Genomic DNA, 9940 nt, shown 5'->3' on the forward strand with positions numbered 1-9940 from the left:
CCCTGCCACCAGCACCCTGCCACCAGCACCCTGCCACCAGCACCCTGCCACCAGCACCCTGCCGCTTGTCCCGCCCGTCTGGGAAACTTCATGGACTTCCATGAGGTGTTCTGAAAATGAAATCTCAAACGGTTTCAACCCCGAAAAAAGAGAAACAAATACGCTATTCCTGTATATGGCTGGGGCTATTAACTGAAGTTGACTGAAATGAATAGAAGCAACGCTCAGCGCACGCTGGGTTTGCAAAACCTCACTGAGCCAAATGTCAACGTGCAGGCTGGAACGAGGTGCTACTCTCAGCCTCAGCTCACACCATCGCTGCTGCGTGCATGACAATGGGAAGCTTCCAACCTGTGCCAGCAGCACCGCTAAGGACAAGCCACGGCTGCAAGTGCCCTTCTGCGCACAGGCACTGCTTCTGCCTCACCCAGAGCTCTGCAACAGCGACCAGCAAACAGCAGCAGCAGTCCCCATGCCTGCAGGAATGCTTGGCTTCAGGCAGTGACCACGATCTGACTGGACTGGACCGGGTGATCTCCTGAGGTCCCTTCCAACCCCTGCAAACTGCGGTTCCATGCAGTTATTTACATGCAGGGTGCAGAACAACAAAGAAAAGCTGTGCATTTTTTAAGCGTGCTTTATCATACTACACAAAATAAGGAACATTTCACTGAATTGGACTGAAAAATAGTGTTTTCATTGGAATTATTTCCTCATATTAATGGTATGAGATTACTTATTGTGCAAATGTGCAAAGTTGTAAATTAAAGTATTTTCACAATGTATTGTACATGTCTCCTCAAAAGGCATCGTACTTATCCCAAAAGGGGGAAAGGGAAGCACGCTGTAGGCAGAAATGGATCAGCTTCATTCCACTGTCCAGAACAGAAACCGAACCGATTCCATAAACAGTCAATGTGTACTTCTAGTCCCACACAGAAGGTAATGCAAACACTTTTCATTATAGTAAGTGCTGGGTTTAATATGAGAAAGCCACTGTTCTAAGGAGCCCATTATTTAAATGGAGACTTCTTTATTTAAGTGGAGTGAGGCTGAGGTAGGGAGAGCAACATGCCCAGGGCCACAGAGGGAGTCATAGAATCACAGAATTGCTCAGGTTGGAAAAGACCTTCAAGATCATCAAGTCCAACCGCAGTCTGATGGGGAGCTGGGCGCTCAGCTCACGAAGGCACTTCCATGCCTTCAACTCTCGCAAACTTTGAAATATTTTAAGGTAAAGTTTGCACCAAAGGCTGTTAAAGAAGAACAACAGACGAACGAAACACCTCCCCAGCATCAGGGTAAGGAACTGCCTCATCAAAAGATCAGACCTTACTAGGAATTTCAGAAAAGCCTCACCCCATCCCCATCCAAAATGCACGCCCCGTGCAATTTTGAGGTAGGAAACATTTAGGTTAAAAGACACAAGCTACCTTCTCCCAGTGTTTTTCAAATAAACAGCCCTAACAGAGTGTTTAAGATATCATCCTGGTCCCGAAATAGTTCCCCTCTGCCACAGGACCACACGTGAGCCACGCGGAGCGCACTGGTTTACTTTCAGTGAGATTAAGGGAGCCAGAGCCCCAACAGAACCACACTTAACAGAGGCTCAGTTACAATTTTAGCTCTGAAGAGACCACCATCGCTCCATAACAGTCATCTGTTCAGAACTAAATATATGTTTTGATTAAAATGTTGGAAATAATTCATAATGACACCCGAGTGGATTTGGCTGCAGCACCTTGCCGGGAGCCTGGCTCCCAGCCATAGGGCACCGCAGCTCTGATACTGAGAACGCTCTTCATGACTTCTCCAACAGACGTGCTCAGTCACACATCTAACGCCTACAGCTGTGAAAAACCCCACACAACGGATCTAGGTGTACCCTATGTCGTTCTGACCTTGCCATTGCTAGATCTTTGAGGTCCCTTCCAACTCAGGCCATTCCGATCGCTAGCAATTTGGCCCTAGGTACGCTCTGCGATGTTAAACCTGCCAATTTGTATTGCAAAACAGCAGGAAACCCCAACAAAATGCCCACTGCACTCCGCAGACACGCAGTATGCGGTTTCAGCACCCTGCACCAGGTGCTTTCTTTGAGGTACCACTCTTTTAGGTTTCAGATTCAAAAGAAGTGATAATACCTCAACTCCCACAGTAGCGCAGATGCACCGGTGCAGAACGACATGCGTCCCTGCTTTGCACCACACTGAAAATGACAGCTGCAAAAATGGCAGAGCTGGAAGCCTCCAAGGGCAGGGCAGGACAGGACAGGACAACCCGAAGAGGTCACAGATGTGGTAATGCTACCGAGGTGCAAACATTTCCCTGTATTTTCCAGAAAGCCTTACTGTCACTGAAATGCTGATTCCAAAGCAGTGCTAATAGTTTCCATCGCAGAGTACGGAAGCGAGCACCATCCTTTTATCAGCCTGGCTAGTCCTCAGGGTATTCTGAGACCTAACTGCCCACAGAAATTCTCCCCGAAGGAAAATTAAGACTGACATGGGAAGCCCTCGTATCACGGCCACCAAAAAAAAAATCCCTAAAACCACAGAAACAGCAGATCAACAGAGTAAGACACATGGGAACTCTGCCACGAGTGATAGCATCAACTTGCAGCCTCCCCTACCAATCCGGATCAGGTTCCTGATGCGACTGTGCCAGGAAAGCAATAAAAAGAAATCCTCCACCCGCTAATAAAACCTATACAAGCAGCTGCCCTCAGCACTTACAAACTGCTTTGTGTTCTGGTATGACGTCCCGTAAGGTCTCAGAGCAGCAAGGGGAGGAAGGCAGATGCACCACCTGAAGGAAAGGGCTTGCCCTGTGGGGTGACAGGCACTATCCCAAAGCTGGACAAAGCAAGGTGTTTTCAAGCTTATGTGAGAAAGCTTCTAACAGCTACGATAACAGATTTTAAATGTGCTGGTAACTACTTATTAACCCATTAACAACGTACTGGTGAAATGCTACGCTCAAATGCCCAAGTGACTTAATAGTTACGGATGTAAAATATAAAATGACCCATTGGAAAACAAACTCGTGATCCGAGAAAGCTTCCCAACAGAGCCACAAGAAGTAGAGCGCATCTTTGAAATGAAAAATTGATCAAAAAAAAAAAAGAAAGAGAGAGGGGAAAACCCTACAAAGGGAACAAAAGCAGTGACAGCGTCCTTACAGGGACTGCAGTGCAGCCATGTAGCAGTGGTGAAGAACAGCTGGAAAACTAACAGGGTACTTCCCTGCAAGCAAAACACACAGCTGTAGAAAGACAACATTCTGTTCCTAAGACCACAAGCAGTTATGTGCCAGAAAACAGGCATCTGTTCCACACCATGGCGACAAGCAGCAAGAGCCCCAGAGAAACCCTCCCCAGTCACCCCAAAGCAAGCCGGACTTCACAACTAAGTAACTACCAAGCTCAGCAGATGAAGCAAAACGTTTAAATCAGTGCCAAGAATGACAAGATGGGAAATGCAAGTTTCTACAGGAGCTGCATGTGCTCTGAGGTTCTGAATTTCAGGTTAAGTATCTGGAAAACTAAGTATGATTCCTCCCCACGGGACAAATTTGGTCTTCAGGTGCGGTGTAGCATTGAATCTCTTTTACAGTAGCTATTTCCCCCTCCACAGAAATATTTTATTTACCAATCATCTTCACGGGGAAAAAGCATTGTTTCAAAGAACAGAAGAAATCCCCAAAGCTATTGTGTGCACAAACAACCCCACCACAACAGGAGCATGCATATTCCACGGCACCATCCAAGTCTCCTCCGCGAAGCGAGGTGTGCCCAGCTCACAGCAAGGCACGAGCTCCCAGCCACTTCTGCACGCTTTCCTTTCATCCTCCACAGAGGGCAGGCGGGGATGCAGCCTGGCTGCCCTGCCTTGTCCTCCACACCTTGTTTCCAGACACCGAAATGCCCCTGGGTGCCACGCAGCCACGGATGTCAGCACGCTGTGCCCACGGAACCTCCTGTGCCTGCAGCAGGACAGCACCAGAGCACAGAGCTCTCCAGCACCAGAAGGCAACTTAGAGAACGCTGTGGGATGGCAGACACGCACGGTCGGACAGATGGTGTGATACAAACACCATCTGATCCAAAAGTTATTTTCCAAATGTTCTGCATTCCTAATCCTGACTTTTTTTTTTTTTTTTTAAAAACTTGACTGAGAGGAAGCAATCATTCAGATTACTCAAAACAACAGCAGCAGCCCGACTTCCAGGAAAGGCTCTACCACGGCGCAGGTCAGAGCAGTCAGTTGTCATCTAATCCAATAAGAGAGGAGCAAAAGCAGGACTTACATCTTCAAAAACAAGGAGAATAAGAAACGCTTCCCTTTTGCTGTATCACAGTTTAAAAGTTTGACATACAAACCTAAAACATTCTTGCACAACAAGAGTTCAGGCTGTAATGCTTTAGCTGCAGAGCAGATCATCCTCGCTCAAACAGGCTATACTTAAACCAAGTGCTAAAACACACCAAGAAATGACTTAAACTACCACATCTGAGCAGTCTCGTGGTAACTGACCATGTGCATTTTTGCAGTTCATGGAAAACACGAGGCAAAATGCAAATATGACATCGTGCATGTGAGGGTTAAGCAAACACCCTTCACCCAGCATTCGTGACAGGCCAGCAGCATGCAGAAAGTCTCCAGCACAGCTCATCCGATGCACACTAGCACTGGAATGAGCTGCTTCTGTACCTGAACTTATTGGCAGATCAGCTGAATTGCAACTTCATGTAAGAGAATGAGTGGAGCCTAGCACAGTTTTGAAGAATCCAGGGATGACTGTTTATAACTATATAACTATTTTTATTATGTTTTTATTTCAAGAAAACTAGGCACTAAAAATCAAAATGACAGTTCAAAATATACCAAAAGGTTGCTTAGGTAATATCTTCCTGAAGACCTCTTTTGTATTTAATTTTATCATTTCCCATCACGCTCTACTCTGTATCGATCAGCTACAGACCCTTCAGGTCCTTCCTTGATCCTACTGCTTTAGACAACTGTGAACCAAACCAGAAAATGGGCAAACTGCTCTTCACAAAGCTGAGAATACCATTCTACGAGCAAATGTAATTCACAGGAATCCTCACTAAAAAAAAAAAAGCAAGCACAAGTGGTAGAATTCTGGCCCTTGTGACAAAACACAAACAACATCCTGATGATAATTTACTGTGCCAGATTTCTTCTTCCCCGCCCTACCCTGCCCCCCCAGGTCAAACCCATGGCCTGATCAGTTCCGTGAGCTCCAACTCGAGCCAGCACACCTAAGCAGTGCCATCCAGTCGGTCACTTAGCGTAGGCTGCCACTCTCTTGAACTGCTTTCTCTACAGGAAATGCCTTTGCTAAAAACAGAATTTACTTTCTTTATACGAAGGCCGATTATGCAAGTCTCATTAAGACGAAAATTCCAGCTGGGGGAAGGAGAGTAAGGTTAATGCCAAAATACAGATAAGGTTGTTACATTATAAAACCAATAACATTTATCTGGAAATACCGAGCTTCTTCCTACTTCAAGAACTCTATCAGTTCTTCCTCCTCTAACCCATTTTTCATGTGATAGCAAGTTTCAAACAAAACAAAAACAAAGAAGAAAAAGGGAGTCCTAAGCTTAGAAGCCTTTCAAGTATTTGTATGTTATTTCACCTTGACACACGAGAGACTTACAGAAAAAATGTCTCAGAAGATCTGGGAGAACAGCAAATTAGGTCTAATTACCGTTGACACTCTCCTGACTTGAAGCTGTTCCTGCTGATTGATAGCTGGTGTACGGTCACTGCCTGCTGTAATAGGAGCAAGGTGCTGTGCTGTCCCTCAGCCTTCCTTCTGTGGACAAGAAAAAAGAAATAGTGATTTTCTTCACAGAAATTGGCAAGCACCATCTTAAGAAAAAAAAAAAAAAACATGCAGAAAATAACTTGTATTGAATAAGCTGCTGGAGAACAGCCAGAGATCAACTCCACCAGGATCTGCAAATAAGACTCAAGGAAGACTCCACTCTCAAAATACCTTATGCAGCCTTCTTGAATCCATCCATTCAGCACGTACAGAATGCAAAGCCTGACAACTGTGTAAACACACTGCACATACATTTATTGCCGTATCAGCCAAGGGTACTCTGCTGTTTAAGCTATGATCTAATTAGTGAAAAGGAACTTGGACACAGCGAAGACAGTTCCCGTACGCAGTGCGTTCTCTGTGACTAAGTACAGTTACAAATTGTCTGTTCAATCCTCTCTTCTTCTATATGACAATAATGAGGGGAAAATCAACTTCCTAACGGTACATAATCATATCCAGGTTGAAATTACCAGGAACATACTTATCCTCTGATAGGTCACACTGAAAGCAGAGCAGCTGTGCAGCCTGGGGAATATGGTCACAGCTCCGTGTGATGGGGCAGCATGGCTTCATTCCAGGAACTGTCCCACCAAAGATGCTCCGCCAGAAGACGCTAAGAACGCCTTCAGCAGGCACCAAGGCTGTTCAAGAAGTTACATTTAATGATGTGAAAGTCATCACCTTTCTCAAGGTGCTGGATGGAGTACTAAATTCCAGTTCCTACGCTGTCTGCACGCTGATGAATAAGAACTGCCCTGTTTTGGCTCTCCAAACTTACAAGATCCCCAAAACATCGGTCAGTTCCCAATACATTTTTCCTAAAGCCAGGGCACGAGCCCCTGTTTTCTGGCTGGCTTTGCGGGAAGCAGACAGAAGCCCCTCCTGCAGACACAGCAGCTCCTTTGTTGCTCCCACCAGAAAGGTGATCTTGGCTTGAAGCCGCAGACATCGCTGAGGTCGCAGCCTCATCGTGTCCTCCTGAACTACTTTTCAGGAGGTACGGGCCAAAAAAACACAAAGCGCCAGGCCCCAGTGCTGGAAAAGCATATCTTGAGCAAACTGAGGCATTTTTCCACATCAACCAGATATTGGGAACAATAGCAGATTTACATTAAGATTGAAACGGACGAAGGGCGCTGCGCCAGTGGTCTGTCTCTGCTGGTCAATACACAGAAAGGATTGTGTTAGCACCACTGAAAGAATAAATTATCGCCGCTTTTACAATAAGCTCTTCAAGAATGCAATAAAGAGTTCAGTGTGTGCTCCTCACTCAGGAATCCAAAACTTTTCAGGGAAGGTCTGGCGTGCAGCAAAGATAACAGCTGAAAACCAACCATCTTGACCTTGGTAAGCTTCATGACAACTTGCTAAAAACAGGTGAAAAAAATTAAAAGGTTACTTCTGTGATATTCACCAGCCTTGAAACGGAGCAACAAGCAGCCATGGCTCTGAATACCAGCAGCTCAGAATGGATCGTCCTGAGATGCAGCAAAGTTAGAAGTGGGAGACACCAATTTCCACTTCAGCTCTCTTGACTGTCGCAGTATTACTAATACTGAGGTTTTCTCATCTGCTTTCAGAGGTAAATTTAAAATTCTTCGGTGTTTAAATGAAATCATGATAGGAAAATAAGAGAACGTGTAACACAGGCACTCTCACAATACTCTGCATCAAAGTCACAAGCTGATAAGACGCCTTGTGGAATCACAGCATCAGCCAGGTTGGAAAAGCCCTCTCAGATCCCAACCCCAGCCCCCCCACCATGCCCATGCCCACATCCCTCAGTGCCACATCCCCGTGGTTCTGGGGCACCTCGGGGTGGTGACCTTGCCTCTCCCTGAGCAGCCTGTGCCGTGCACCACACTCTAGGGACGCCTTCCCAGCTGTCTACTTTCTTAAAAGCAACAAGCGTACGCCTGGAGTTTGATGAGAGACCTTTGAAGTTGGGGAAATCGTAGGTGATCAAACACAAGCACCGGCTTCAGCCTTCCAACCTTGAACGGGTATTTCAATTTGCGTGACACTCACCCAAAGGGATTTCCAAAACGTTTTGCACCACAGGTGTACAAAGGTACACATAAACGCACACGCAGCGCTGCTGCTGCAGTCCTGGGGGCTCGCCAACACCGGGCACACATTGTGAGCAGAGAGCTACAACTTCTACTGGCCGCACAGTACACGTGAAGTCATATTTTAAGGACCAAATCTTTTCTAAAATTAAATATAAAAGACGAAAGAGCGTTGGCATGGGTGTGACAACCCACACAGTCAACAAGATGCGAACGCTGGCCTCCGTAAACACCCAAACAAAGGGCTATCTAAATGCTGTATGGAACATTCGCCTTCAACTTGATTGCAAATTTGGTTTCTGCTCAGCATCAAAGCACGATGCACTTGGTGACCGAGGGCTGCGGCAGGAAGCAGATTTGTGTAGATCAATTATCGTTATTCTCTAAAGGTGACTGCTCCAGGAATTACGGTTTTACACCATTCTAACAACTGATTCTTCAAAACTGCTGGCAGCTGTAATGCTCTAGTAATGTTAACTACCAAAAAAGTGACCTATCCTAGCGTAACAGTATGCATCTGTGTAGACACCCAAGAAGCTGAAATGATTCCATTCCATTGTCCGTGTGATGCTTAATTAGAAGCAAGGCCAAGTTTCCCCAAAATCTGCAGCAGCACTCCTGAGCCTACAAGCAATCACTGTGCACCTTGCTCCAGGACACTTCCAAGACAGTGCAAGTTCTCTTTGTTCACGGACTGCTGTGTTAAAAACCACAAACTAAGACTCAACAAACTGCAGACTGCTTTCAACTCAGCTGCACGGAACATGAGATTTGTTTGATCCTGGCTAACAAGAAATTATTCCCAGACAACAACAGCATTCCAAAACTCGCAGGGATCTGGAGCACAGTAAGGTAACCAGACCTAGGAGAGAGGACAGCGTAACAGCTGGCTGCTTTTCAGCACGCATCATTACACTCTGAGCCCTGAGAAAGTCAACATCTTTCCCATTTTACCACCTTATCCTTCTTCACCTATAAACTACGTAAAAGAGGAAAAACAGAACGCAAGAGTGGGATTTTGCTTTTTCCTCACAAGGATCCTGACCGAAACACAGAGTACTCTCTTCTACGCGGGATGCTAACTCCAAGGACAGCTTATTGGCTTCAAACACAGAGAGGATGCTTCCCTGGTTAAAATGCTAATCTGAGTCTCAGGAAATCTAGATTCAATTCCCTGCCCGACCACACACTTCCTGCGTGACCTTGGGCCATAAATATTTCTGTGCCTCAGTCTTTCCATCTGGGGCTGAGGTAGGATTTCCCTATCGAAGTACATTTTATAATGATAAATATATTAGAAGGGCATAAGGAACCGGACAATACGAACTCACATACCAAGTTGTTATCTGCAGTAGCACTGTGGTGATGCTCACAAAGAGACATCTGATGAAGCACGGAAGAACAAACAACATTATAAACCACCACAGGACAGAAGAGACAGAAAATATCCAAGGAATGGACGGAAACTGAAGTAATATAACTGGGGTTACATTACCCCAGGTACGAAAATAACTTCGCTCTATGGAAAGCTTCCACCATTCTAACACAAGGTCTGAGCAGCAAGATTTAAACACGAGACCTGAAGCTCCAAAAGCAGCGCGGATGGCAGCAGATCCACCTGCCAGCTCCAGCGTTACCCGGTGCGGAGGTGATCGCAACGCGCAGCGCTCGGAGGGCTTCCAAGGATCGGCAGAGCGGAGCTGCGGGGCCCCGTGGTCCATTCCCCGTCCCTCCAAGGAGCCCGCAGCCTTCGGGAGGCGGCACTCAGCGGGACGGCGCCGGTCGCAGAAGGGTCCGCACCTCACCGCTGCCCCCAGAGCTGAGGGGGACAAAGCGGAATGGGGGGAGGGCGCGGGACGGCCACCACCACAGAGCGGTGACAGCGCTGACCTCCCCCTGCCCCGACCCCGCCGCCGCTGGGGGAGGTGTCTGTGCCGGAGCAGCGAAGGGGAACAGGCAGAAGGCGACGTGGCATTCGCAGGCAGCGGCTCCGCTGCGGGGAGGGAGAGCGG

General features: G+C 46.9%; 1 protein-coding gene across 2 annotated transcripts in view; it reads right to left on the reverse strand.

The window, feature by feature from the left end:
• The window catches only part of LOC110403060 (fibronectin type-III domain-containing protein 3a-like), a 38049-nt gene extending 28185 nt beyond the window's left edge, over window positions 1-9864 (reverse strand). Inside the window, exons 1-2 of one of the 2 annotated variants that reach the window (XM_021405840.1) lie at window positions 9508-9864; window positions 5737-5844 (exon numbers count right to left, since the gene is read on the reverse strand). The gene's annotated coding sequence lies outside the window, so the exon portion shown is untranslated. Of the gene's footprint in view, window positions 1-5685; window positions 5845-9507 lie in introns of both variants that reach the window. The other variant, XM_021405841.1, reaches the window with a different exon arrangement.

The sequence above is a fragment of the Numida meleagris genome, chromosome 8 (genome assembly GCF_002078875.1).
Source record: "Numida meleagris isolate 19003 breed g44 Domestic line chromosome 8, NumMel1.0, whole genome shotgun sequence".
In the NCBI taxonomy this organism is placed as follows: Eukaryota; Metazoa; Chordata; class Aves; order Galliformes; family Numididae; genus Numida; species Numida meleagris.